At 37.0% G+C, this 27,906-nt stretch overlaps 1 protein-coding gene across 1 annotated transcript in view; it reads left to right on the top strand.

Annotated features, from left to right (window-relative positions):
* Positions 1-27,906, top strand: part of UBL3 (ubiquitin like 3) — a 56,214-nt gene that overhangs the window by 17,893 nt on the left and 10,415 nt on the right. The gene's annotated exons all lie outside the window — the stretch shown is intronic.

Genomic DNA, 27,906 nt, shown 5'->3' with positions numbered 1-27,906 from the left:
AGATATGCCTATGAAACAGAAACAAGAATTTGTTGCTATTGTATGGAGTATATCTGGATTACTAATCAAGCTATGGTATCAAAATACTTGAAATGTTTGCTTTCCTTATGTGCATGTGTCAATTGGATAAACTGAACGTGAGAATTAATTGCATCCAGTCTCTGCCGTTTGTGCATAGTTTGCTTTGGCTTAACTTTATTGGCCCAGCTCATCAGAGGCTTATTCTAGGAAGATCAAGGGCCTCAAATCTAGGCTTTTAAAATCTCCTTTACCCCAGCCCTTGTCTTCAAAATCTCACTGGAAGCTTTGTAGCTAAACCCAGAATATATAAGGTGATCGCAAGACAGTTCATTTATCTGTGTTCCTGGCAAGTGGGCAGCCGAACCAAGCACTAAATGCCTTCATTCAAATGTTTTGTTGAACCAGTAGACAAAATAGTGCTGTAAGCTCTGTTTTGGCAATTCGGTGTCTCCTTCTACTTTCTCATCTAGTCATTATGTCTGGACAGGATTAGCCATGTAATAGTTGCCCTCCGCTGTCCATGCTTCCACCATGTCCTTACAGTAGGATTTAGTTAGTGGTCCTGCTGCCCAAAGAAGAATTGGCCACTGGGTGATTTGAGGGAGTAGTAATCTACTAGAAATTTCCCCAAAGCTTTTCCATATGTCCAGCTTAAAACCGCTCTTCTGATGATAGTAGTTTTACTAGATCTGACCCCAGCAGAGGGGGGAGAGTGGGACCATCCCTTTCATCGATAGCCTGCATTCACAGAAGTCCAGATGTAACAGGAAATGCACACTCCTTATGAAAAGACCAGCTAGCTGAATGTTAGAGATCCAAGCGTGCTTACATTTATGTAACCACCACTGTACTGAGACAATGCCAATCTCCAAGCAGGATCATAGCAATGAACATAGCTTAAAGGATTAGTTGCTTGTCAGGCAAAACAGAAGCACTCTTTTAATTTTTTTTTATTTATTTCGTGAACTGAGTTTGAATAGTGAAAGGTACATGAATACCTAAATAGTCTTCATTTTAAGTAGTTATTGCTGTTATAAACTTCCGATGGAATTGAATTACCAAGAAGAGAATTAAGGAAATAAATTTCTTTCATTTTAGTGCCTTTTTGATACAGTATTTACTCACTTCTTTCTCATATTCTGAGTGCCGTATTTATCAGACATTAATCTCCCTACTGATGGTGTTTTCTGTGTGTGGGAAAATAAATCAGAGGAAGGGTGAGAAATCTGTAGCAATAAAAATCTGTTGGTCTGACAGAGGACATGAGTTTTAATAAAGCTATAATATGCATGTGTGTGGGAGGCATTGGAGGTGTTCATCTATTCCTGTAAAATGTTTTTTTGTTTTGTTTAGCCCTTCAGCTATCGGTTGTAGTAGTGAAGTAGTGGTATAAACTCTTAAGGTGGGGTAGAAGATTTTTTCTTTTTAATTCTTGGAGTCTCATAGAAAATTTGTGAGTCAGAGGTTGTTATGCAGGGATATAGTCCTAGACCCATAATAAATCACCTTTCCAGAACTTATTAGTAGGGCTTAAACCTGTTGGTGAGGCTGCAAAATGGGGTCTTTGAAGCTCTACTCAGTTTTACGAGGGCTTTGGTATATGGAATGTGTTTAATACAAATGGTATTTAAAAGTAAGAAAATTCATATTTATAGATCGTTGACTCTTAAGGTTAGAAAAGACCTCTGAAGGTGTGTCACCCAAAGCAGAACTACCTGTGATGGTGGCTCAGAGCAGGGCTAACCTCACACTTTGATCACGCTGCTCGAGCCTTGTTCATTGGAGTTCTGTCTGTGTCAAAGATGCCAATTCTGCTGCCTCTCAGGGCCAGAGCTTAAACCACCTTCACTGGGAGAGTGTATCTGCATGTGCAGTGGGAATTTTCCTTGCTACAGATTGTGACTATCAAAATGCTACAAAATGCCGTTAGTATCGATACTTTAGCTCTTTGAAACCAACCTACATCAGAATTCCCTGTATTTTAAAGTCTGTAAGTGATGGATTTGGCATCTGTAGCAAATAGGGACTTTGCCTGTGCATAGGAGTTTGAAGAGACACCTGTAAGGTTTTATCAAAGTAACCTATCATTCTGCATTCTTGACTTCTCTACATTGAGGTGTTTGCCCTTATCGATAGATAGAATGGTTATGATTGTATAGATTTGTATTGAAAATCAGGCTTATGTGAAATATCAACAAAAAGGTCCATCTCAGTTTCTTAGGTGGAAGTAGGAAAGTAAATTTGTATTTTGGGTTCAGAGGGACTTAAAAATAGCAAGACACTTCAATTGAAGCTAGATAGCTAAATAGGAACAAAGAAAAGAATTCTTCCCAAATGCTAAACAGGCCACTGTGTGTGTGAAGCTTTGGAGAGGAGCAGTTGATCAGATTTTTGTAAGGCAAAAGACAATAAACAGAGAAAAGTTTACTCTCTTCTTTGCTGTTTGTAATGGGAAAAAGTGCTTTAAAAATGTATGAACAATGTTATGTTCTCCCATACATCTTTTTGGGTCAGCAGTTAACCTTTTGTTCCTTGCATGTATAGTAACCCACGTTTTGTTCACTTATATACTCTGTTTAATGTGTTTGGGTTTTTTTTGTTCCATTGGTTTTGGTTTTGTTTTAGACTTTATTTTAACATCTGCATCAGGCTACTGAAAGAAATAAATACAAAGAGGGGAAAAAGAAACCAGCAAATATCTTACTTAATCTGATTGGTGTCAGTGATACTAAAAGATGTGGAAATTGTGTTTTAAGTAGTTCTCTGAAATGCTGCATTGCATATGTTTCGTAAATTTTTGAAAAGAGATATTGCAAGAGAAGTTCTGATCTGTGAAATATGCATCCTGGTGGAATTTGGTGCTGGAAAAGAGGAAGGTCTGGAACAGAATATTGCTCTTTGCTTTTGTTATCAAAGAGGAAAGGGGCCTCAGTTAGTGATGATCTTGTCTGGACAAATGTGATGTGTATTTCACTCTCCTGTGTTTCACTTGAATGTTCACACTGTCGCTGTACCTATAAAACAAAAACTCTTTTATTTGAATATCTATTCCCCTGGCTTTATTTATGAAAACCCCTTCCATTTTCTGAAGCATGATAAAACACAACTAATGTTCTTAGTTTAATCCTGCAAGGCCACTGGGACCTGTGCTCCTTGAGATAATGTCACATTAAATGTGACCAATACCTCCCTCTGTATGCTGTCAAGCAGTGTCATCCTTGCAGCAGGTTTTGTAGTATTTTAGGTCATGTGACAGTATATTGGATGCTGGTTTTTGTGCTATGAGTGCTCATGTATGTCCCTTTTGCTATCTCATTCTAGTACCAGGTGTAAACAGGCAATGACTCAGTGAAGGAAAGCACGTTTATAGTATTTACCTATCAAGGGAATGTGAGTGACTGATTATATCTGGTGACTTTTTTGATCCTTTGGATACAGGAAAAAAAATATCCATGCCTGTCACTCAAAGAAAGAATTTCAATACTAGAAATAAAATTATGACATAAGAAAGCACCAAAATCACCTATAAAGTTTTCTAGACTCAGTAAAGGGTTTGGGTAGTTTTCTAGGCAAGTGATGCTTCAGAAGATCTTAATTTTAATGAAAATGACACTATGGGATTTTTTTCCTCCCTTCAAATATGAGCCATGAAGAGAAAAGTTCATGCTGTTTTAATGAATTTTAAAATGACCTTTTCATAATCTTAGGAGTTACAGGAGGGTATCATAAAAAAGAACAAAAAATACCTTCAATTCCCAAATTACTTTCTGAACAGATATTTATGCCCTGCAATATGTTTGTCTTTCTAAAGAGATCCAATAGTTGGTATATTAAATATACATTTAATTCTCTGTGCCAACAGAGGATTATGAGTTAAATGAGAATAATTTTAAATAGGTTTATATACCAACAATTGAATATATTGTAAGAGATGTCTTTCTTCCCTGGACTTCTGTCTGACCCAAAAGTCCTAAAATCCCTGGTGTGGTTGTGGGAAAAACTATGTTAATTCAGGTATTATGTAGACAGCCATATGGTAGGAGAAGAAACAGAAGGATTTTTTTTTTTAATTAGATAATGGTGGAGATACTGTAGACTGCAGCATCTTACAGTGCCAGCTGGAAACTATGCCATGCCCCTTGCCAAACTGCTGATGCTTCCCTTGTGTGAGGTTACTTCATCAGGGCTTTTTACAAATTCCAATTCCTCTGAGCACAGAGACAGTCCATCCCAAAATGGGCAAAATGAGTGGATGAACCAGTAGACTGGCTTGGTTAAACAAGGAGCTCATGGTTGGATCATTAAGCTTGAGGAGGTTGTGCCTAACAGTTGGTTTTCTACCTGCAGGTTGGTTACAAGCAGACCTGCAGGGGCCTGTTGTAGGACCAGATTATTTAATATCTTCTTTCAGTGACCTGGAAGGGGAGACAGACACTTATCTTGTGAACTCACTCCTGTGAACACCAAACTGCAGGTGCAGTTGACCTGTGTGAGGGCAAGGCTGCCATGCAGACGGACCCAGGCAGCCTAGGGAAGGGACCAGCAGGAAAATCAGAAAATTCAGCAAGAACAAATGTCTTGCAGCTGGGGTGGACTAACCTCCAGAAGTGAGGCTTGCTGGGGACTGACTGACTGGGGAGTCAAACACAAACTGCTAGTGTGTCTTGGCAGGAGTGAAGGCTGACAGCACCCAGGTGATACCAGGAAGAACATAAACCAGGGAATTAGGGGAAGTGAGTGTTCACTTTCACTTGGCTCTCAGTAGACTGCATCAGGGATACAGTGTCCAGCTTTGAACGTTTTTTTCCTGTACCTCACTGAAAGAGGAAATGTGTTGATGAGCTGCAGCATGTTCAGCAGAGGCCACTGAGGTGGAGCACTTCTGTGAGGAAAGACTGAGGGAACAGGACTTCTTCAGCCTGGAGAAGAGCTGACTTTGGGGACACCTAACACCAGCCTCCTAGTATCTACAAGGAGGCTGTCTAAAAGCTGGAGCCAGGGTCTTTACTGACTGAAAAAGGTGGGAGAATGAAGGACAGTGGTCACAGATGGGAACAAGAGAGGTTTTGCATTGTGGAGGGGGATCTTTAGTGTTCAGGTTTACTTTTCTCTATCTTGCTGCTTGCTAGAGAAGTCTTCTGGTCATAGCAGTTAGTAAAAGAGCTTCCTTCTTTTCCTAATCCATGGTGAACCAGACCATCCCACACAGCTTCTGAGCGTATATATTTTTATCTTTATTGTATAGCCAGCAGAATATGCTTGGAAGTAAAGATGCTTCATAAATTGGCCGAATCTTTAGGTTAAATGGCAGTTTTATTGTTAGGAAATTACCTTGAAATGATTTTTAATTAAATCTAGGTTAAGATAAAATTTAAAAACACACTCTATATACAATATTGCAAATAGAAAACATAAATGATATAAAGAACACAACTACAGAAATGCAAGAGAGGGTATAGTTAATTGATTTACTTTAAGATTGAATGTGGAATACCTCCCTCTTGTTTCCAGATAGTTTGCCATATTTTATTTCTCGAAACCCACCTTGACAGGGATTCTGTCTTTTTGTGTTGTGTTCCATAGGTAGTTGCTTCTCCTGGAACCTCTATTTTGTTTTTTTTTAATCACTGGCTTTTAAGTCCTGAAAGGCTGTGAACGTATTGAATCACTTCCTTGAAACTTCTTAATTTATACTTCAGAGAATGTCTTCCACTGTGCTAACACAAGTACTGTCTTACTTTCTTGAAGATGGAATTGCAGTTTTGTTTTGTCTGGTGTAATTTTCAGTTGTTTTTGTCTTGGTAGTAACAACTAAAAAAGGCTTGAAATGTCTTGCTCTATTTTCTGTGCCTTCTCTAATGCTTATAAATCTTTGAAAGAAATGTTATCTTCAACTACATCATCTGTCTCTGTCCAATATTCATTAAACAACACACTTGTTACTAACATCTCAATGAGATATATGTATATATGTATGTATCTCATATTATTGTATGTTAATACAATAATAGTGGAGTAAGAGATATACATATCTTTGTATATTACAGCTTTGGGGTGATAATGAATCTCAGGTAATCTGTCGCTCAGGGATACAGGGATACTGTAACATTCTTTTCTCCTTTTTTTTTTTTGCAGTGTTTTTATTGCTTTATATGACCTGACTCTCTTTTACTCCAGACTGTACTTTGCTCAGTTGCATTTGTGTACTTGTCTTTTGCTCTGTCTCTCCCTGCTATGACTTTCCCAAACACTTCCTTGTTCATAGGCAGAACCATCTGATGCCAGATTTATATGAAAGCCTCTAGTCCAGGCTTGTGTTCTGGTCCAGCTAAAATATCTGTCCCTCTGATACATCTTTTATTAGCTCAAGCAGAACTAGGCCTAAAGCTGTCTGCTTTACCTCTGTTCTGGTTACACGGGCAGTATCAGCTTTCTGATCGTCACTTGGGTCTATAATCTGGGTGCCATTTTTGAATGGTGTGATTCACAGGCCTTAATGGGGTCTTTATCCAGAGCTTTCAGATTTTTGTTTCATAACAACTCTAAGTAACTTGTCTTGTCCCTACAGCTAGTACTGTCCAGGTTCTCCTCATGTCTTTTTTTTTTTTTTTCAGTTACTGCAGTATTCTTTTCTCTGACTCGTTTTATGAACTTCCAGAATGATCTGCAAAGATATAAATGTAATGTTTGCATTCTTACTATATCAGTTCACTATCTCTTTCTTCCCTAGTTCATGAAAAATAGGTTGCTTATCTTTGTATCATACACTTCTGTTTTCTGCTGGGTTGTTTGACTCACAGTGGCAACTGCATGTGCACTTAATGATCCAGTGAGTACATCTTGACCTTTATCCCATACTCCCTGTTCTGTCCAGAAAGAGTGTTGTATATGTCTATTGCAAACTTAACATTTTCCTTCTTTTTACACCCCTTAAATTTCTTGTGCAAGTTTCTGCAAGAATTTTGACAACACAAAGATAATATTCTAAGACTACAGACCATAATAATAGTCAGCAGTGCTGTCTTTGTGGTTTGTTTGTTGAGCTTTTGTATTTCCTTGAGTTATAAGGGACAGCTCTTTTATTCTGGTAACAGTTAAGTGTGTTAGACTTCAGTTCTGGGCAATATTGTCATACAGATCAGTAAGGACGATGTGGACAGTGTCTGCTTATAAACTGGGGAATATAAGATTTAAGGCAAACTGAAAGTTGTAAGGTGTCACTCCTGGAGTGACAAAAGTCCTGGCCAGCAGCTAGGCACAGCAGTCAGAAAAATGGTACAACAGTAACAGGTACAAGTAGGACAAAAGTTTGAAGGCAAAATTTTAGTGTACTTTGGATCGTGCAGACACTGCAGGTGAAATGAATGGTCAGATATGTAAGAGACTAAACTGGGAGAAAGTGTATAATGTCACATAAATGTGTGAACACAAATGAGTCACTTGGACTGGGTGCAGGTAATTAGAAAACACTGCTGAAAGCAGGAAAAATTAGGAAAATGGAGAAGAAAATTGATAGAAAGCAGAATGTTGTAAGAGGCAGGAAGGGCAAAGAGCATCCAGGATCACAGGAGTTCATAGATGACTAGGGATTAAACAGAGTCATCAGAGTAATTTATTGCAGTTTTTGTTCACCTTCTGAAAATAAATTGGGTTTTGGTTTCTTGACAAGTTGCAGTCAAACAGGAAAGGTGTTTTTTGGGGATTTGAATTTTTTTCCCCAAGGAACAAGAACTCACCCACCCAGAAAGAGTAAAGTTAATTGTGTAGGATGATTCATGGGGGAAGCTGAATATGATATGCTTATAGCAAGATTTCCCCAGCGTTGTATATTTAACATGTATTGCTGTGGATGGTTGGTTTCTTCAGTTGTATTTACTTCCTCATGTAGTTGCATTTAGTTCAGTGTGAAGTAGGAAGTGAACCTTAGAGACAGTAATGTGGGCCAATGAATTAATTACCAGAAAGCTATCAGCTAAAATGACTTCCGCAAAGAATGACTTGTTGCAAAGCTTCTCTTCAAGATCTAAGTCTTTCAGGAAAGAGTAAGTATTGTGTTCTGATACAGTTTCCAAGATAAGTGTAAATAGATGGGTTTTCTTCTCTCAAGTTAGAAGGTAGTTATGTATAGATAGTCAGTTAATGTCGAACACATGGTACATCACTCAAGCATTACCACTAGACCTTTACATTTATTTCCATTTGTCTTGATACAGTTCTTTCAAACTTTAAATTTAAAAAATTGCTTTTAAAAAATACATGGAAGTGCTTCTCCTTTTTCCCTGTTTCTTCATTTTTCTCAGAAGCAGTCACTTCATTCTCTCCCTCCTTTTGGACAAACAGAATAAGTCCTTTCTTAAGTGAAAACCAGTGTAGAAAATATCAGTGTCATAGGTGTAAGTCTCAGAATATTAAGTGTGATCGGTGTAAAAGGCTTCAACAGAAAACCTGGGTCAGCGTTAGCTATCTCTTTCCTGCTGACATTGTGTGGGTAATATCCCTCTTTTAAATTTAGAAAGACGACATAATTAGGGACCAAAGAAACAAACAATTTATTCGGCGCGCCGGGTCCTTCTCTCACCGAGCTTTTCGGGGAGAAAGACCCCGTGGGCCTACAACTTATACCTTTTATAGTTTTCCAAAATTCCACCCTTCTCAGATAAGTTTTAATGTATTCCTTTTTACCTAAAAAGGTTTCTTTTCTCTGAAAAGGGGCTTTCCCTTTATCCCAATTGGCTGCAAGCCATTCCCTGTCAAAGGTGATGGATCTTCCTTTGTTCTTAGCCCAAGGAGAAAAGGAACCTCATGTACAAAATGGCCCTAAAAGATTTAATTTTTAAGAATTTTCTCATTTCCCTTATCCTGCCAGAAGAGACCCTGATACCCAAGTTCAGCTCTTGGAACTTGGATATCTTACAACTTCACGATACACCTATTTATAAAAACCCCATATTTTTATTTCTCATAATTTTATGTATTAATAATGAAGTGAATATGGGTCCGTCTTTCTCTAAAAATGGTTTTCTGGACATATTTGAGTTGGATATACAACCTGCAGTTTTATGCATCAAAAATGTAATTGTATGGTTTCATGAGCAATTAAAATACTTGTGACTGTTTAAAAACCCAAATGATTCTACAAACCCTTTATTTTACATACAAATATCTAATCTCTTAAAAGATATGTATTTATAATTCAGAAGCACTTAATGCTTTTATGGAAAGGGGAAGCAATCAGTGTTATTTCAAGAGATTAAATATTTGTTCTGTGTTTTGTGCTGCTTTCATACTTGAATGTGGGCAAAGGGGAAAACATTTTGGTTAGTAATACAGTTCTGTGTTAGAGCATACGTCAAGTGTTACCAAAAAAAAGCTAAAGAAGCTAGCAAAAAAATATATTAAAATTCCTGAGGTACTGTTGGAATGACTGAAAGTTGTTGTCCTTACTAAGCAGTCTAGATCAGAAGTTGTAAGGTCTTTAAAATACACTAATTTTGGAAACTGGTGGTTCAGAAGTTTTGTTCTCTGCACAGAAAACCATTGCCTGTGGAAGCCACTGCTGAAAAATATTTGTTGTTTTTTTTCTTTAGCTCAAACTAAGAGCATGTACTTAGGATGGTGCTTTTACACCCCTTTCCAGGGACAATATGTCTAACTACAACTGTTTGAAGTGTGCATAGGTACAGCACAGCCTTCAAAGTGGAAATGGAAAGTTTTCTCAGGTTGAGGCTTATGCCTTTGGCCTGTTATCATGAACTTATGCTTCCATCTGTTAATCTTGCTGCTTTGCTTATAGGATAATTTTTTCCCCATATGTATTTCCCAGTGTTTCTGTCTGCACTGGTTTTTGTGCAGGAGACCAATCTTACTGGCAGCATGTGTGTGTTTTTGGAGAGACAGAAGGGGATGGAAGGGGATCCATTTAGCACCTTGTCATCTTTAATCTTTTTCGTTTTCTTCTTAATGCTTTTCTACGAAGCAATAATAGCTCTTTAGGAGAATCTGTTTGGCTCCAGCCTGTTGTTAGGAAGCAGCAGAAGCAGCAGCCTGGGGAGCTGCAAATCAGACTTCCAGGTTCCCCCCACAAGCACATGGAAATGATGCAGAGGCCTCACTTGCACCTTCTTCTATTGAATCAGTGTTAGTTGGACACTCAGCATCCATTCAGAGCTTAGTTTGTTGAGAGAGGGGGAAAAATAATAATTAAAAATAATTATGACCTTGTCTCGTGGTTTTAATGTCAGTTATATTTCCTTCCTTGATGAAACAAACAGTATAATAACAAGGGAGTGCCATTGTATTTTCCTTTGGAAAGCTTGGAAGTCTTTAACTGATGAGTGTCTGTGAATGTAGCTTGTGAAGCAGAGAAGTAGGATGAAATACACTTTTGATTTATGTCTCTATAATAATTTAGCCTACTGCAAGCACCTTCCCTCTGTGCAAGTGCTGTTACCAAACCACAAAAGAAATAATTAGAAGGCAAGAAACATTTGGGTTTCTGTTGCAATTTGCAAAGTTCTGAAGAAATGTGTTTTCTCTGTATGTATGTGCATGTGTTTTATAGTAATGATTATCAGTACTTAAAGATTGATCAAAGTTATGCTCTTTTAAACTTCCCAGTGCACCTTAGACTTAGTGCACTTGTATTTGACTGAAATTTTGTCCATACACAGAAATGTCATATTAGGAACTATGTTTACTATTAAACATTGACTGAGAAAATAATGGGTTCTAAGTAGCTATGAATTGTTATTAACCCTTAAATTCAAGGAGATTTGAGAAGTTCAGGTGTATGCAAGGGTAAAAATGCTGTTTTGGGGGTAAAGGATTACTTGATGAAATATGATGTTTCAAAATAGATCAAAATTGAGTGGGCCACGTGCTGAATTACTTCCTTTTTGGACCTGAAAATCATGCTTAATTGTTTGTTTGAGGTAAGAAAAAGGATGGGGAAAATTCTGTAGGAGTTAATAACTGTATAAATTGTCTATGTACAGTGAGGCAGGTTAATGGTAAGATTTACAGAGCACAGAGGATGTGCAAGGTAAGCATTCAGTAGAATTTACTAGTTTGTTTTAATGAGACAAAAGATGTAATTTAGTAAGAATAATTGTGAAAATTATTGACATGACTTACGTCAAACAGAGCTGTTAATTTTCAAGAGCCAAAACCAGTCACAGAAGGCAGGAAAACATCCTTCAGTTATGGCACTGTGGAACTGAGACTCCCCATGAAGATTTTCCTTCTTTCTCTCAGATATCCAGAACAGGTTTGTGACAAAGTAAGACTATCTGCAAGTTAGTATTCTCCGTAGGGAGGTTTTATACTGAGAAGTAATACTGTAATTAATAATTATGGAAGTGTTTAAAGGTATACGGACTTTACCCTTTTGTTTATTGAGCAGAAAAGATAAAGTGCCATTTGTAAAAATGCTAATAATATATGACTTGCGAAGGAACTATCAGAAATTTAAGAGTTTGAACTTGTGAGCTGATAAGCATTCTAGAATGTAAGATTGAAATAGTGTCTTAATTTTCTTTTATCTTTGTGAAAGTGCAAATTATTAATATTGTCAGTAGACTAACACTATTAGTAAAAGTGTTATTCTACAGATAATGTATCTTAATTTTTCACAGTGGCATTGCATGCGAGTTATTTTTCATTATAATGCGGCCACATTGACTTAGTATATGTATGATGCTTAAAAAACCTGTTTTTTAGCTACACTAGTCACTTTTTTTTTTTACTTAATCTATTTTCTTACATGCACTTCTGTTTGTTCACTGTTTTGGAGTTTCAGATAATTTGCCCTTCTCTTGCACTGATTTTTATAGAATATCCTTATGGAGACTTTTTTTTATGAAGACTTACTATTGTTTTGATATTTAGTGTGTTGAAGGTTGGTTCTGTTATGTTATCTGTTCTATTTCACAATATAATGTATATAAGTGTAAAAAGATAAGTGATATTACATTTAATAATGTAAGGATTTTAGTTTATTATTATAGATGAAGTCTATTCTCTTCACATTTAAAGAAAGAGAAATGGATTGTGGAGAACAGATGTGTTCTCAGTTGCAGGGTATGGATGGGTACAAGATTGTAAGGTCTGTGCTGCTCAACACAGAGCATACATGTGACCTTTCCTACATTGTTTTGAGAAGATGACACCAAGGCTTTTGAGATTTGACTGTTGGCAGGTAATCAAGATAATGGTTTCTTCAGAGAGCAAATAGTACCCTGATGACTTTACTGACGCACTTGGGGAGGAAGGTGAATATGATCATCTGGTTCAGTGCTTGCATATAAAGCTAATTAAACTTTTTAATCCTACCTTTGAGGCATGTATTGGAAAGGTCCAAAATACCATGGGTTTTGAAGAAAGGAGTTCTGCTTACAAGAGGAGTCTGTTACAATTCTCTGTGCTGCAGTTTTTAAAATGTGAAACAAGTTTTTGCCAGGATAGAATATAATCTTTGATACTTGCTTTAAAGTTTCTGATTTAAAGTTTTTGGCTCAGAGGTACTTGGGGCAAGCTTTTATTTGGGACATATCATGTTAGGTATATTTAACTGCTCTTTCTGTGAAAGGTTTGCAACTCGAGGCTCAGTTGATTAATACCATTTTACTTATTTTTAATGGAATATTTGTGTAATGAATATTTGTGGACAGTTACTTTTCATGGCCTAGAGCCTCATAGGGTTCATGTAGCTTTGCAAAGTTTGTAGCTAATGGCCATCAGTCTCATTACATGCCACGTCCATCACTGTTGTACTTGATTTTCTTCCTTTTGCTGCTGGTCTGTTTCCTTTGCTGATGTTATTCCTGTGTTCTTTGCAGTCTGGAACTGGGGTAGACTCAGTTTTTTGTGGGTTTTTTGTTTCTATTTTTTTCTGTTTGTGTTTTGCTTTGGATTTGTTTGTTTTTTTCCCAGGGAGACAGTTTCCGGGTTCTGTAAGTTTTTGTAGCCTATCATCTTGTCTCACTTCTGCATTTCCTTTGTTGTTCCTCTCTGTACTGCCTTGTCTAGTTGCTTTGTGTTGGTTTCAAACTTTATTAAAAAATCTTAAATTAAAAAAAAAAAAAGTTTTTTGAGCATCACTTAAAGTTTAGACTAAAGCAGAACTGAACTGTCCTGGGTGGTACTCACCTGTTAGAGCTGACACTCTAAATGTATTCCCCAGAGGACAAGATTGAATGTTCCTGTAATGTGGTGATGTTTACATCCTAGGCAGTATGTGGCAGTGTACACTTAACCAGCTACAAAGATCCTTGATTTGTCATGTAAACACTACATAGTGTTCATGAAACACTTATTTTGTATAATTTGGTGGGCTGTTTATTATAAGTAACCAGTCTGTTGAAGTAATCACGGAAATAGTAATATGCACATGAGAATTCATTATGTTTGTTGAAAAGTAATTTCTGAATGAGAATGTTACTATGAAAAGCAGATGATGCCACAGTTGTGTCTGGCACCACTAAGGGACAGTATCACTCCTCGCAGGTTGATGCTGATTGACTCTCTGCTGAATAGTCGCCCAAGCCGTGGGTAGCTTAAGACAATAGTTTTCTTGATAGCTGTTTTGTATGACAAATGCACTCTTCTTTCTAAATGCCAGATTCCCCTTTCAACTTTATATAATTATTTGTCTGCCAAACTGTTAGGGAAGAATGAAATAGTTTAGACTATGTGGATTTTCATTCTCTTCCTATGGAGCAGCTGTATTTTTCTATACTGTCTTGTGTATAAGTGCTAGACCCTTTGTAAGAAAGGGTTATATCTACAGTTCTACTACTGTGCTGTAATTTTGACTTGATAATTAGCTAGAAAACGAGTTGGCTGAAAACTAGAAACTTTTGAACCATGCGACTGTTAACATCAAGTTTTATGCACAGAACTGTCATTCAATCAATATATGCATACATATTTCCCCCAAAAAAGATTCATACTAAGGAATGTTGTGTCTCCTGACAGCTTGCTAAATTCTGTTCTTATCCTCTTCTCTCCAAAAGCATAGCTCCATTAACTTTCATTATGTCATGACAGGAAATGCAAAGCTATGGCATCTTTCTTTTCTGTAACAAAAAGATGATTTCTTTGTTTTTACATGATGATTTTTGTTATAACTTGGTCATCGTAGCTGGCATGGACATCTATCCACAACTCTTGAGTTGAGCATGTTGAATCCTAATAGGAAAGACAACCTTCTGGCTTGTTTTTCTGAGAAGTTGCCATTTCTCATAACACCAAAGTAATGCTTCGATTGAGATAAATACAAAGGTTTAGTAATCATCTGTGAAATAATTGTCCTTTAACTATAGTTATTTACAACCAGTGGTACCAGTGAGATTTTTCACAACACAGTTAGTTGATGCTATCTCTCTAGGCTGTCGTGCCTTTTTCATTAGTGGAAATAATATGAGAGGGTCTTTAAAACCCATTGTAATATTTGTGGAACTATTAATAAAGCACTCAGTTTTAAATCAACATCTGTCCTGTAAAAGAACTGTAGCCTGGAAGTAATTTTATATATAAAGCATAAGAAGCAGCTATCCTAAAAAACTAAGTCTGAGTACACAAGAAACAAAGAGGAGAAAAGAGAGATGGGTCATCTCCACGTCTTGGAGAACTCAGGCATGCAAAGGTGGTGAGTGGTAACTACTTGCTGTATTGACCACATGTGCTGAAAACATGAGGACAGGAAAGTTTAGGATTTGGAATATGACTTAAGTCTAAAATTATTTTATTCCAGCAAAAATCACAATGTATGAGGAGAAAAGCCTGTAAAATGATGTATTCTCCTGTTGCCTATGTATATAGATTCAAAAAAATTAGTTCAGGGAAGTAATACAAATTCCTTTTTGCTTTAAAGGTAAGAATCTTGGATACTTTGGGGAGCTTTCAGTGACATACCTCTGTGGTTGTCCATACATAGTGTTTTGTAAACCATAATTAAGGTGCAAGCTAGCACACATGTTGCCCCAGATTCACAGAAGCCAGCCTTACTCACTACTTTGACACAGAGCAGATGGCTTGTTAGCATGTAGTTGTTGATGCAGTAAGAACTGACAGCCATGACCGGTGTTGCTTATAATCACTACTGATTAAAAGAGAGTATTGCCTTCAAGAAGGCAACACTGTTCTCTCCTCCTGGTAAGGGTTTAGTGACATCCTAGACCAAGAGGATGTTTATGCTTAGAAGATGCCTGAATATCAATTGGATCTTAAATCTGTGCTTTTTGTATTTGTATGAAGATAGATTTTTCTAGAGGGCTGGAATGAAGCATTTTTATGTAATTCAATGCTTTTTGTGTAGACTCCGGACATACAAGATAAGATAGGAAAATGATACTAAATGTGTGTTCTCTATAAAAGCTTTTCTTACCAATTCATTCTTTTTTCTTCCTCTTCACTATAATCTAATTTTCTTTGAAGAAAACATCTTTTGTGGATGAAAAAGGTTAAGGTACCTTGCCAGGCAGACACAGTCTGTTTTGGAAGGACTTGACTACTCTGGTGGCAAGTACTTCACAAAACCATGCAGTAATCATACAGGGATAGTGCATCAGGAACTAGATCATCTGAGGAAGTTGAGCAGCAAGTTAACAACTCTTACATTGTATGTTTCTGACTCTATAGAAGGCTTAACAATCCTGGAGAAGGAGGAGACCAAAATGAAAAGGCACCTTTAATTCCTTTGGTCATTAGTAGGCAATCTGGACGTGCTAGTGCTCTTCATGGTGGAGATAGGATAAGAATTACTATTAGGCTGCCAGCTGGTTGGAAGAACACAAGCACTTTGCTGGCATGCAGTAAAAGAAAGGTTAATAAGCTGTGCCTTTTAGTGTTCAACAGTGAATGTAAAGCATAGCAAATAACTGGATCAGATCTTATTTGTGATATCATTCCATTAACTTCAGTCAGTTGACTTCAGCAGGCTTAGCTTGGGGATGCATTAGTGCCTTAATGTTTAAATAGAAGAAAAACATGTAAGCTTTCTGTAAACATGGCTTACATTTTTGTTGAATATTAAGGGTAACTCATTGAGGAAGGAAAAAATGGAAGGTAAAGAGTGTTCATTATTGTGTACTGAGAAGTACAGGCATAGGTCAAGCTGTTTGCTCTTGAAGAGTTGTATTCTGAATAAATTGGATCAGCATCAAAATCCTTGATCTTTTATCACATAATTCAGTGTTTTCTCTGGGCTATTATAGGATGAAAACAATTAGAAAAGGTTGCATTCTCATTCATATCTGAGTTGGTTACTTTTGCTAGAGTAAATTAGCTCTGGTCATTGAAACATCCATTTTGATTAAAATGTGAACTATATTCTGCATCAGAGACAAAAAATATATATATATATATAATGCCCCGTCTCTTACCTTTAATTATCACAGCTCAGTGATTTAGATAGCATTTTGGAATGGCAAAACTTTGGCTGACTGCCATGATACACAGTAAGCCCAGAAAAGCTAGGAATTGGTAGCTATTAATAAAAATTTAATTTTATGGTGTTCCCTAAATACCGTAAGTGAAGCAAAATACATCTCTAAGTCAAAGTGCAACTCTTTACTTCTTTCATGTTTAAAAAGATAATTAAGATTTTTTTCCATTTTGTTTTTGACATGTATTCTCAAGGCCTTAAAAATTGAATACTTTGGTGCTGACCAAGTTACAGAATCATACAAGATGAAGGACTTGTCAGCAGAGTCCTAGAATGAGACACTGAAAACTTAACCTCCTATTGCTGGTATTTCCATTGGGATATAGGTCCTGAAAAATCTTCGGGAAGTTTTTTTTTATTCATATGATGTTCTTCTTAGTAGCTCAGAGTTGATATGAGGGGACTTCCAGGGGGACCACGTGACTCTTTATTTGTTTTTAGGGAGTGGCTTTTTTTCCTAAGAATTTCTCAAGCTGTGTCTAGTTTAAATGGCAAACAGTATTTATATTAGCTATAATCTTCTACTTAGTCACAGTATGTTTTTTGTATGGTAAACTGTATTAAAAACCATATAATGCAACAGTTACTGCAAGAGAAAAGAGAAGACAAAATTGGATTCAGAAGGTTGTTTCGTTGCTCTTGTATTATTTTTCTTCTGCTCCAAATCAGGCTATTTTTATACTTGATTGTCATTGTCCCTTTCTGGGGGCCTGAGGAGTAGCACATTTTAAAAATAGGCTTTGCATTGGAGATTAATTTGTTTCTGAGAAAAAGTATAATTTCATGCTATACTCTTCATGAGTAAGATCTCATGAATCCTTATGCTCTCATAACTAAGGGTTAGATCTTTTATTTCCAGGACAGTGGAGTGATTTTTTGGTGGAGTTTTTTGTTTGTTTGTGTTTGTTTGTTTGTTTGTGTTTTATTGGGTTTGTTTTGTATTGTGGGGTTTTTTTCCCTTTTTATATAAATGCATTTTTTCCTTATTATAAGATTTTCCAAGAAATTTTCTGAATTGGCTAGTTACTTGTGTCTTGGCACTTACACATTCATATACATAAATATTTACAGACTTTCGAGTGATCCTTAATTGCTGTTCCTGTCTCACATGGTAGAAAGTAGAAACAGAGGGAAAGGCAGCTGAACTTCTACAGTAAAGATTAGCACAGGAATGCAGAGAGTTCAATGCATCTTTATTATGTTTAGGTAACTTAATATGAAAAATCACTTTTTAAAACTCCATTTAAAAACTAACAAAAACATTAAAACCCCTCAACGTTCAAAACCAAAATGTCACTTTTCCCCTGAAAATTAGTATGTGAAACTAGATGATATCCGTGAACATATGCTGCTTGCAATTATAATTGTTTTGATTGTTCCAGTAAATAGCAGCTTCCTTTAAATGTCCTTTTTTTCCCATATATTTTCAACGTTTTCTTTGTTTTCAATTTTTTTTTCTTCAGTGAACTTCAGTTTTTGTCAAATGAGAGGTGATGTTTGTTTTCATCCAGCCTATAACTGGAAGATTATTTTCAACTTTACACGTATGGTCTTGCTGACCTGTTTGGGTTATAAAATTGTAATACCTCCCAGTCTAAGTCATATTCTAGGAATGTGGGTTAAATCAAATTGACCCTTACAAAAATTGGTCAAAGGTAAGAAGAAATAATTGATTGGGGATTATGAAGGGATGGAGGGTGTCTGCTTACCCCTTGGACTTGGAAAAAGTAGCTGTGTATGGAACTGGTTCCATATATATGGAATTGTATGTTCTCCTTTGTTAGCAACAGCAGTAAGTCTTCACTTTCAAACTGGAGATTTTAGGCATTTCACAAAGTAAGTATTCACAGTCTCGATGGTCTTGCATCAGTCTTTTCAAAGATGACATTGAATTCTCCTAAATAATATTTTTAAACGCTATGTAAATAGTCTCTACAGAATACATTAGAACAAATGTTGAGTTATATCAGAATTAAATCCAAATTTAAGTAAGTGTCTGGAAGTATCATTATTCATGTTTGTGTGATGAACTTCTAAGCTTTAAATACCAACTGATAGGAGAGGGTGAAAATAAGGTGATGGGCTTATCCAGGGGCGGTTCTTGAGAAGTGGTGACAGGATGGTAACAGAGATGGTACATGCTGATTTCCCTTTTAAATTCTGGAGTCAAATGTTGGGATATGTGTCATTAAAAGATAGTTTTAGATAGAGATCAAAAATATAGAAACAGACACTTTCTTTTCTCTCTCCTACTCACACTCTTTCCTACTTCAGAAAGAAAATGTGGAATGCTCTTCTCTGCTATTATTTTATGTCAGTTCCAAAGAAGTCATACAAAAGCCTGTCTTGGTGTTTCACCACTAACTCCACGTGCTACAGGCCAGGGATCCCCAGCATATATCACACCAGGATGGCCTGGTTCCAGTGTTACTGGGAGTCCCTCCTGAGAGCAGAGGCTCCGTAGGTATTGAACCACCTCAGTGTGGCCATTTGCAGCAGAGCTAATTGGTTTGGCCTGCAAGCACAAACTTCTCATGTGTGCATTGACATTTGATGCAGTTTTACTATTATTTCCACTCTTGTGTTTGGAAATAACTGGCTCAGCGTGGTATGCTGCTTGCTAAAATGCTCTGTACCAAAATTTTATGTTAATCTAAGTATATCAATTTCTGTGTTTTGTGTTTTATTGACTTTAGTTCTCAGTGAAAATACACTTACTCCAGCACTGGGTTGAAAGGATGATCTTTGAAAATAGCAAGCTTAAATGCCACGTGGTTTACTTTCTGCTTTTTTTGGCTGCCTATTTGTGTTAAGTTTCATGGTCTTCTGGAATGTGTTAAAGACATAGTCTTCTGTGTGTTGCAATTTGCACATTATGATCCTGATGGACTTAGACAATTATAACCTGTGCAGGGTGAAACTGCCCTGTCTGTGGCTAATGACTAATCAGAGGTCTTTCTCTGAATCTTCCCTGTCAGAGTGGATTCTCCTGGGAGCCAGCAGGAGACAAGTTAATTCTGTACCCTATAATTAAAGGATGTACTTGGGATACAGTAGCCAAAATTCTATTTGACCTGAGAAGACCAGATACTTGAGTACTTGCATTATTTCAGTTAATGGATTGCATCTGTTTTCTTGTACTGCTGGGAGGATATTTATTTCATTAAATCATGGAAAAATATTTGACTGATAAAACCTCAAAAAAAGTTATTATTCTGATTTTACTGTCATATTAAAACTGATTTTCAGCGAAAATTCTTAGTTCTTAATTAGCTCCAGCAAACACTTTGGTATGTTGTGTTCACCTCTCTCCTCTCCAAAATAACCCCAAAAACCCAAACTGAACAACTAAAAAAACAACCCAGCCTCGTTCCAGGAATGCAAACAGTCAGGATAGTAAAGGAAAAGGTATGTAAACTTCACTGAAATCCATTGTATTTTACTGGTTATTTTTCATAGTATCTGTATTAATTTATTTTGAAGAACAGTGCTTCCTAGAGATTTCTTCTTAAAAGATAAACCTGGAACTCATAGGAGGATATTGCCATTGTTCCTGTGTTCTTTGAACTGAAGTGAGGAAATGGATGAAGTGTGACCAAGCACTAGGATTTTAAGTTCAAGAATGTCATGGTTTCCATAGAAACAGCTAGTTCTATCATAGCTACTGAGTTAAATGCTTATAGGATTTTGCCTTTTTTCCACCTCTAAATAAAATTTGCTTTATTTTGATTTTCTCTTTTCCTTCACTTCAAACTTCTGAAATTTGCTAACCTAATTTTTAGCAGTGCAGTGTTACCTTAGGTGTTCCTTGTTTGAGAAAGCAGTTGCATATAGTAACACATTTGTTTCATGTGGTAGTAATCTAAAGGTGAATGTGTCTTCGGAACAGGCTATGAAGTTCACCTCAGTCCTGAATAGAATGGTGCAGGTGCTGTCACACTTTCCTGGTGTCATGTTGGGATTGCCCTACTTTCACAAGTGGTGTGGCTTTGAATGAGTGACACAGCTCTGCCAGCCAGCAGGCAATGGAACTTGTATTCGTTCGCAGGGACAATTTATGTTTCTTCTCGTGTTCCATGACAATTGTTTTTTCATGATACAAAATAAATTTATAATGGATGCAAGGCACTGTAAGGGTAGAGTAAAGCCTCTTTTTGCATCCAAAGGTAAATACAGGAATTCTGAGTGTTGCCAAGTGTAAATTTTAGGGGTTCAGTTGAGCAAGTGTGGTTAACTTACCTGTATTTCTTATAAAGTATCTGGTGAAAATAGGTGTCTAGAAGTGTGATTCTTAAGAAATATAGTTTTATTTATTTTACCAAGTGACTCTGCTGATTAAATATACTGGGTTAGTAATAGGGGGAGACTATATGAAGAATTTATATGTTTGGTATTTCTTCAGGTCAAAGACATTAAAGTTATAAAACATCTGCATGCTAAATGAGTGGAAAGATGTGAAGAGAGACTTTGAATTTGACACTTGTATAACCATCTCAGGAAGGATGTTGAGAAGGAGCAGAGCAGAAATAATGGAATAAAATTCACAATATATATTTACCCAAGTTAGATTATGACAGACAGATTCATTAGCCAATTTTCTTTGGAAGGAGAGTGTTTTCCAGATGAGGGAAATGCAGAAGTGTGTTCTCTCTGGACTTCAGTGAGTAGTTGATGTTGAGTAGGAAGGGATCCATTTGGGAAGGCAGGGGTTGATAAAGCATGTGACTTGGGTGGAGAAGATGGTAAGGTACAGTGTTCAATGTGGAAGTGTCAGGCTAGCACTGTTACGCTTAGTGGAATTCTTTAAAGATAATTTTGGGACCAGCTGTCTTTCTGATATTTTCTTTTATGCCACTGACATAAGGAAAATCAGTATGCCCATGAAATTTGTTGATGATGAAAATTTAGAAGCACCAGTAGTACAGAAGATGATCACGGTGTAATATAGAAAAGATTGGATTATCTCAAAGACTGAATTAATAGGAACAAAATTAATTGTATTAATATAAAAATATCCTGTGCATCATGAGTGGTTAAATGCTATATTTTGTAATGCAAACTTGAAGGCTTATGTCATGGAGACAACTGGAGTAGAGCAGAGCATTGCAAGATTACTGCATTGCGAATGTGAAACAGTTGTGATGTTTGTATAGAAAACAGAGAGGCTTTTGCAGTCAATTTAAGGAGGTTCTGGTATAATTTTATAAATTCCTGAAATACCATGTAGAATTCTAATTATACATACTTAAGAAAGATTCGTCAAGACTAAAGCAGATATGGTTTAAAGTGAATTGTAGAATCATTCACTTTGGAAAGGACCTTGAGAAATTTTGTAGCCCAGCCTCCTGCTGGAAGCAGGGTCACCTCTGAATTCAGAACAGATTGCTTGGGGCTTTGTCAGTTGGATCTTGAAAATCCACTAGGGCAGAGCTTCCAAAGCATCTCTGGGAGACTACTGTTTTGATGTCTTCAGGGTGAAAACTTTTTACCTTATCACAGTTCAAATCCTTGTTTCCATATATGAAACAAGATTTCTGTGTTGGACCTCAGCAAAGAGGTCATTGTTGTGGTAATTTAGGCATAGGAAGGCTGGTAATATGTGCCCACTAGGCCTCCAGGCCTACCCAAGCCCAGTTTCTTTGATCTCTGTTGATGTGCTTCAGAACTTTGAAGACAGTGATCCCACCAAGGGCCATCTTTTTAATGAGGAAAACTTTTGCTTGTTTATTTTAGCAAAGTGTGTCCTTGTCTGCAGATGTAGAAGAAAGCCCTTGAAACCCTAAGGTTTTTTTGCTACAGTGCAAAGTAGGTGAGTGTAACTTGTCCAAGAATAAACATAAGCTGGGAGTGGGAAGAAATCCCTCAGTGGAACTCTCAGGTTCTGCAGCAGCCTTCTAGGGAGTGTAAAAACTGAAGTTCTTCATTATGTTTAGCTGGATGCATTTCCAAGAGTGACCTGGCCTCTAGAACCTGCAGGTCCCTGCTGACTTGGCTTATGTTTGATGCTGCTGTTTCACTTAGTTATTTGGGTCTGGTTCAACCGTACGTGAGTCTGGTGGAATCCAGTCAGCTAAGTGTACAGCGTGGGGCTGGGAGGTTTCTCTTTGGCCTAGAGCCATTAAGAAACATTGATGTGTCTTTGGAGAACAAACTTATTTCTTCTAATTAGGAACTTGAACTAGGAAGTAAGTGTATTGGATGTTGAGGATCAAATCATTTTGTGTCTATATTTTAATCTTAAAACAGCTGAAGAAAAGCGGTTAGTTTAAACTTGGGGCTGTATAGCGTGTGGTGATATGACACTTCTCCTCCTCTGCATTTCAGTTGTAAGATGGGAGCAATCTCAGCCTGCTACTGGAGCATAAAATTGATAACAAACTAAATTGTTTAACTGAATAGATGGGAAGTCACTTAAACATTAAGAAATGAAATTTACAACCTACACAGTGTTTCTTGATGTTTAAGTGACTTCCCATTTAGCACTGTGGCACTTAAGACATTTTGTAGTTATGCCTTAAAGAATGAACAAACTTTGTGGATGCCTTTAACAAAGAAGACACAACTCATTCTACATCTGCATATACGTGACCCAAATTTCTCTTCCAGAAGTTGTGGTCACAGTTGTTACTACAATCTTTGCATAGACATAATTTTAATTTATGCATTTATTCTATTTGGTGTTTTTATTTGCTTTTTTTTTTTTTTTTTTTTTTTTTTATTTGGAGGGGGTTGTTGTTGTTTACAGAATATAATCTACAATGAAAATTTTTATTGTGTATGCAGTGCAACTGATGGGGTAGTCACTGGAGCTCTGATTATGAGATTGGGGGAGGGGAGAGGGCAAGGTTTGCATGCTTGAGATCACAAACAGAATGTGCCATTACATAACTGTGCAGAGGAGTTATAGTCTGCAAATTGTATTTAATCCTACTTCTGATGCTGTGGCTGCTCTTGGCTGCTTTCACCAGTAATGTTGCAGTTGGTACTATAATGCAGAAATGTGAGGATATGATCTGTATCACTTTCCTGTAGCAAAAGGCTGGAATTCCCTTTGGTAGCCTGAGGAAAAAAAACCCACATAATCAGGATGGTTGTTTTTACTTCCCCAGTGGAAGGACAAACTTGTCAGGGCCATAAAAATTGCAAGAGTGTCTTGGGACCAAGGCACTTTTGACAAGAATGGGTGGATGGGCTTCAAGCATACAAGGGATACCCATACAACTTCCTTGCTAACTTTTAACATAGGAAATAGGATACAGGGTAGCTAAGACCACTGAGAATCCTTTCTTAACTTGAAAAATTAAAATTTGCTGCTTTTGTGTCAAACCTTCTCTACCTAACCAAGATTCTTTTCTGCATTTTGAGTAAATGTGTATACACATATGCTCTTATTTTTTCTTCCTTTTTCTTTTAGTTCTGAGCTGTCATTAGTAGAATTTTGGCAAAAATATTTGTTTCAGATCCCCTATACTTTGTTTGCAAGATTGAGTAGCACAGCAGTTACAAGCTGTTAAATTTCCCAATGCTCTTGAGGGGAATGAGATTAGACTCTATATTTACAGGCAAGTTTTGGGGTTCTTTGCTTCAAACCCTTTGGGGTAGTGTGGTGTGGAACTCAAGACTAAGATTCCTTCAAGCTAAGGTTAAGAAACATAAATATATATATATATCTCTTACATATATAGAGAGAGACAAAAACATGCAAACTAAATGTGTCAGTGGCATGCTGTACTATAAATAAGAAAATACTTTAACCTTTCATTAGAACAGCTGTTTCCTTGCACTTGATGCAACATCTGTTTGGCTGACTTAAGAATTTATTTTGGGCTTCTGCTGATATTTGGCGAATTAATTTTTTAAATGAAAATATTCATCCTGCATTTTACACATACTTTGTAATATACCCTATAAAATTATTGGCTTATTTTGATGTGCCTTTTATATTTCATGGTAAGACTATAAGAAATGTTCTTCAGCAACAAAAAACTTATCCGTCTTGGGGAGGTGGGGAGAAATAAGGATCTAACATTTTTCATTCTTTCTTTCCTCCCCTCCTGTTGCTTTATATTGATTTTATGTTGCCTATTAACTGCAAAAATACAATTTTCCAGGAAGCAAAGTTGGTTTTGGTTATTTTTCAGTGATACTCATCTCCTCTCTGTATTCAGTGTATAGTGTGCCCGGTAATCTCAAAACTCAGTAAAAAGAATAAAAAAAAATGTATGTCCCTAATGTTATGCTAGCTGAAAAATAGCTTCAGTTCTATGTTAAGGCTGTGCTATAATCATATTTCAAGTGCTAAGCAGGGCTAATCTTCTGAGGCTGTTTTAGTCACCTCCTTGTAGGATGCAAATCAGAGAGTTCTAGGGAGCTGATGGTTTGGTGTTATGCCTGCTGCCTAGGAAAGTGCTATGATCTTCAAAACAGGTAACCCCCACCACAGCTAAGCTACACACAGATGAAGGAAAAGAAATCCTTAGATAACCTGCACAAATTCAGAGTTTGGGGACTGCTTGGCCAGAGGGAGGGGGGATATCTCAGGAGCCATTTCGAGTATAGGGAATGGATATGGGGAATTGGAGTGAGAGGCAGGAGGGCTGCTGGTCAAGAAGCACGTCACCTCTAGTGTCTACAGCAGGCACTGGTACCAAGAATTTGGGGTTGGTTTGTTTGTTCTTTTAAACAGGCAGCCCGTTCCATGTACAGTAACAGTTTATGATGCAGTCTTAACTTCCTAAATTTTTGGCAGTATGTTGGTGTTGTAATGAGATGCATTAATGCTTAAAAAATAATTAAAGATAATGAAGTATAGGGAAAATGGAATTGAATGCGGTACATCCCACCTCCAAAAGCTAGAGCATGGCAAGCTGATGAAAAGAACTTATTTTCTACATAGACATTTTTATAGTGACATCTGAATATGTACTTAGTAACGGATGTGGTGCTGTATTGCAAACTGTTGGTTAAATAGCAGAAATTAAAATGTATTAGAGAGACTGTGTGTGTGTCTAAGGGCCTGACGTAAAGGACCTAGCTGAAAGGAGGGAAGTCAGCTCAGAGAGAGCTCATTATTAGAATCATTATGAAACAATTGTTGGATCAATCTTAATGTTTCCTGATAGATTTAATGACAAAGCTAAGTGTAAAGAGGACTTGCTGCTAGAATTTGTTGATGACATGAACTTTGAAAAATGCTTGTAACTTAAAGAGAAAGAAGTGTTACACAGAATTTTGGGGGGGATTTCTTAGGCCATGGGCCCAGACATGGGGGAAATATGAAACATCTTTGTGATGCAGAATACTTCTTTATGCCTAGCCTCATTTCCCTCTGAGGGATGGAGTACTAGAAGTGGAATGAAATTTGGAGCCATGTGCTTTAGGGTGATATGGCCAAGTTAAAAGCTTGGAAGCTGAATAATTGAAAGGATCAAAGTAGACAGGAGTACAAAGTAACCAAGCAAACAGTGTGGTGTAGGTATGAAGAAGGTATATGTGCTGTGGGGACACAGTCACAGAAGGTGTTTCCAGTAGACAGAGGAAATTACTGGTTTTATACAAACATCTGGTGAGACATCATTTAGTATGCTTCAGAAATAATCATCTGTTTGAGGAGAAAATTGAAGAAATTGAAAGGTGCAGAGACAGGCTCCAAGGATGAATGGGAAAATAGATACCTTACTAGAGAAAGCTTGAAGAGTTTGTCTGGGGTAGTCCAGCTAAAGAAATCATATATGTAAGTGTTGTCTATACATACACAGGTGGAGACAATTAAGGGAGGGGAAATACTTAAATTAAAAGACAATATTAGCAAAACAATAAATGGACATAGTCCAACTTGTTTAAGTTATAATTCATTGCAGTAGTCAGGTTTTTGGAGTAAACAGGAACAGTGGAACTTGGTCTGCTTTTTCTGCTTAATGTTGGTGAGATTTGAAAGTAATTCCCTAATCATTGTGGAACTATCAAAGAAAACAAAACTTTCATATGTATAGCCAAACATGTTCTGAATTTTATGAAGAATTGTCTTTGACTAAACAGCATTCCTGCAGCTTCTCTCCTTTAAATATTTTCTCTATTTCCTGGTATACAGCGATACTCTTACAGTGGCTGTGATGCTTTCTCAGAGACAGCAACCGCTTGGCTGCTTTCCTGGTCTAATGGTAGAACTTGTATTTTCCAAAGGGTGTTAGCAGGAGGACAGTGAAGGCAACCTAGACCTTTTATGCTCATTCTTTTATACTTGCTACACTTTGAAGTGGAGACTGAATTGCTTTTAGGAGGGGTCATTTTCTTCATTGACCTTGAAGGGTTCTGGATGATAGAGATTTTAATTTCGATACCTCCGTTAGGTACTTAAAGATGAATCCAAGCCAAAGCATTCAAGAGGGAATAGACAACCTCTTCAGAGAGTTTCTGAAAGTAAGTGGAGAGTAGGTAACTGAGGCTGGGCTATCATGTTCAGTGGATATGATGCACTGAGATTTTTGACCTTAAAGTCTTGAAAACTTGTGCATCACTGTAAATTTTTCCCTTCATATTTGATGTAGAAAACAGTTTACTGAATTCCAACAAAGAAAGCTTTGTTGCAACTTACCCTGAAGTGAGAGCCACAGTTTGAGAGTGTGACTTGGAAAGAAGTATCCAAGCAGTTAGTATACCTAAAGTCTGGCTAAAAGTTGATGAAATGTGGGCTTGTAGGTCAAAGCACAATAGCAGCTAGACTCCTGCTTGCCGTGGGCATTGGTAAGTGCTAGCTACCCAAATATCTTTTATGACCCTGCTAGCAGTTGCTTGAGGAGCCAAAATTTTATCTTGTTTGCATTGTAAATAATGTCACAGTCAGTTCATTATATGTGTTATTTTAATGCTATATGGGAAAGGAATAATATTCTCTAATTTGCAAATAGAAGAGAGGAAAATTATGGCCGAAGGTGCTGATCATTTCATATAGGATATTAATGAAAGAAAAATGACTATGTGATGTTATTACTGTGTTGCATGTGGACCTCAACCACTTTGCTTGTAGTGAAAGACAGTGGTGGGACAAAGTTTTGGATTCAGAAGACTGGCAGAGGGATTCAAACTCGGTGGCCACTGGGACCAGGGAAGCATGCTGACTCCCTGGTGTTTTGTAGGAGATGCCTGGCTGAGGTTAGGGCTGGAGGGAGCGTGCTAGGGCTTTTGTTTGGGCTAACAGGCTATTCCGGAGCAGATTTTGATATTTTTAATGTTGTCTAAGTGAATTTTTCAGGTTTATATTTTTCCTCTTCATTCAAGAAGCTGTGTTGCCAGTGTGTCCTTGCTAGAATTTTTTTCTACTCTATTGAAAGCTTTTCTTGATGGCATAATTGATTCAATCAGTAACTATGTGAATCTTCTGGTGTTTATAATCAAAAATGCCAGCTATTAGAATTTAATGTTTCTAGATTATGTGTAAGTGA

The sequence above is a fragment of the Pseudopipra pipra genome, chromosome 2, assembly GCF_036250125.1.
Source record: "Pseudopipra pipra isolate bDixPip1 chromosome 2, bDixPip1.hap1, whole genome shotgun sequence".
Taxonomy (NCBI): domain Eukaryota; kingdom Metazoa; phylum Chordata; class Aves; order Passeriformes; family Pipridae; genus Pseudopipra; species Pseudopipra pipra.
The sequence above is the reverse complement of the archived record's forward strand: the minus strand, read 5'-3'. Positions and strand labels throughout refer to the sequence as shown.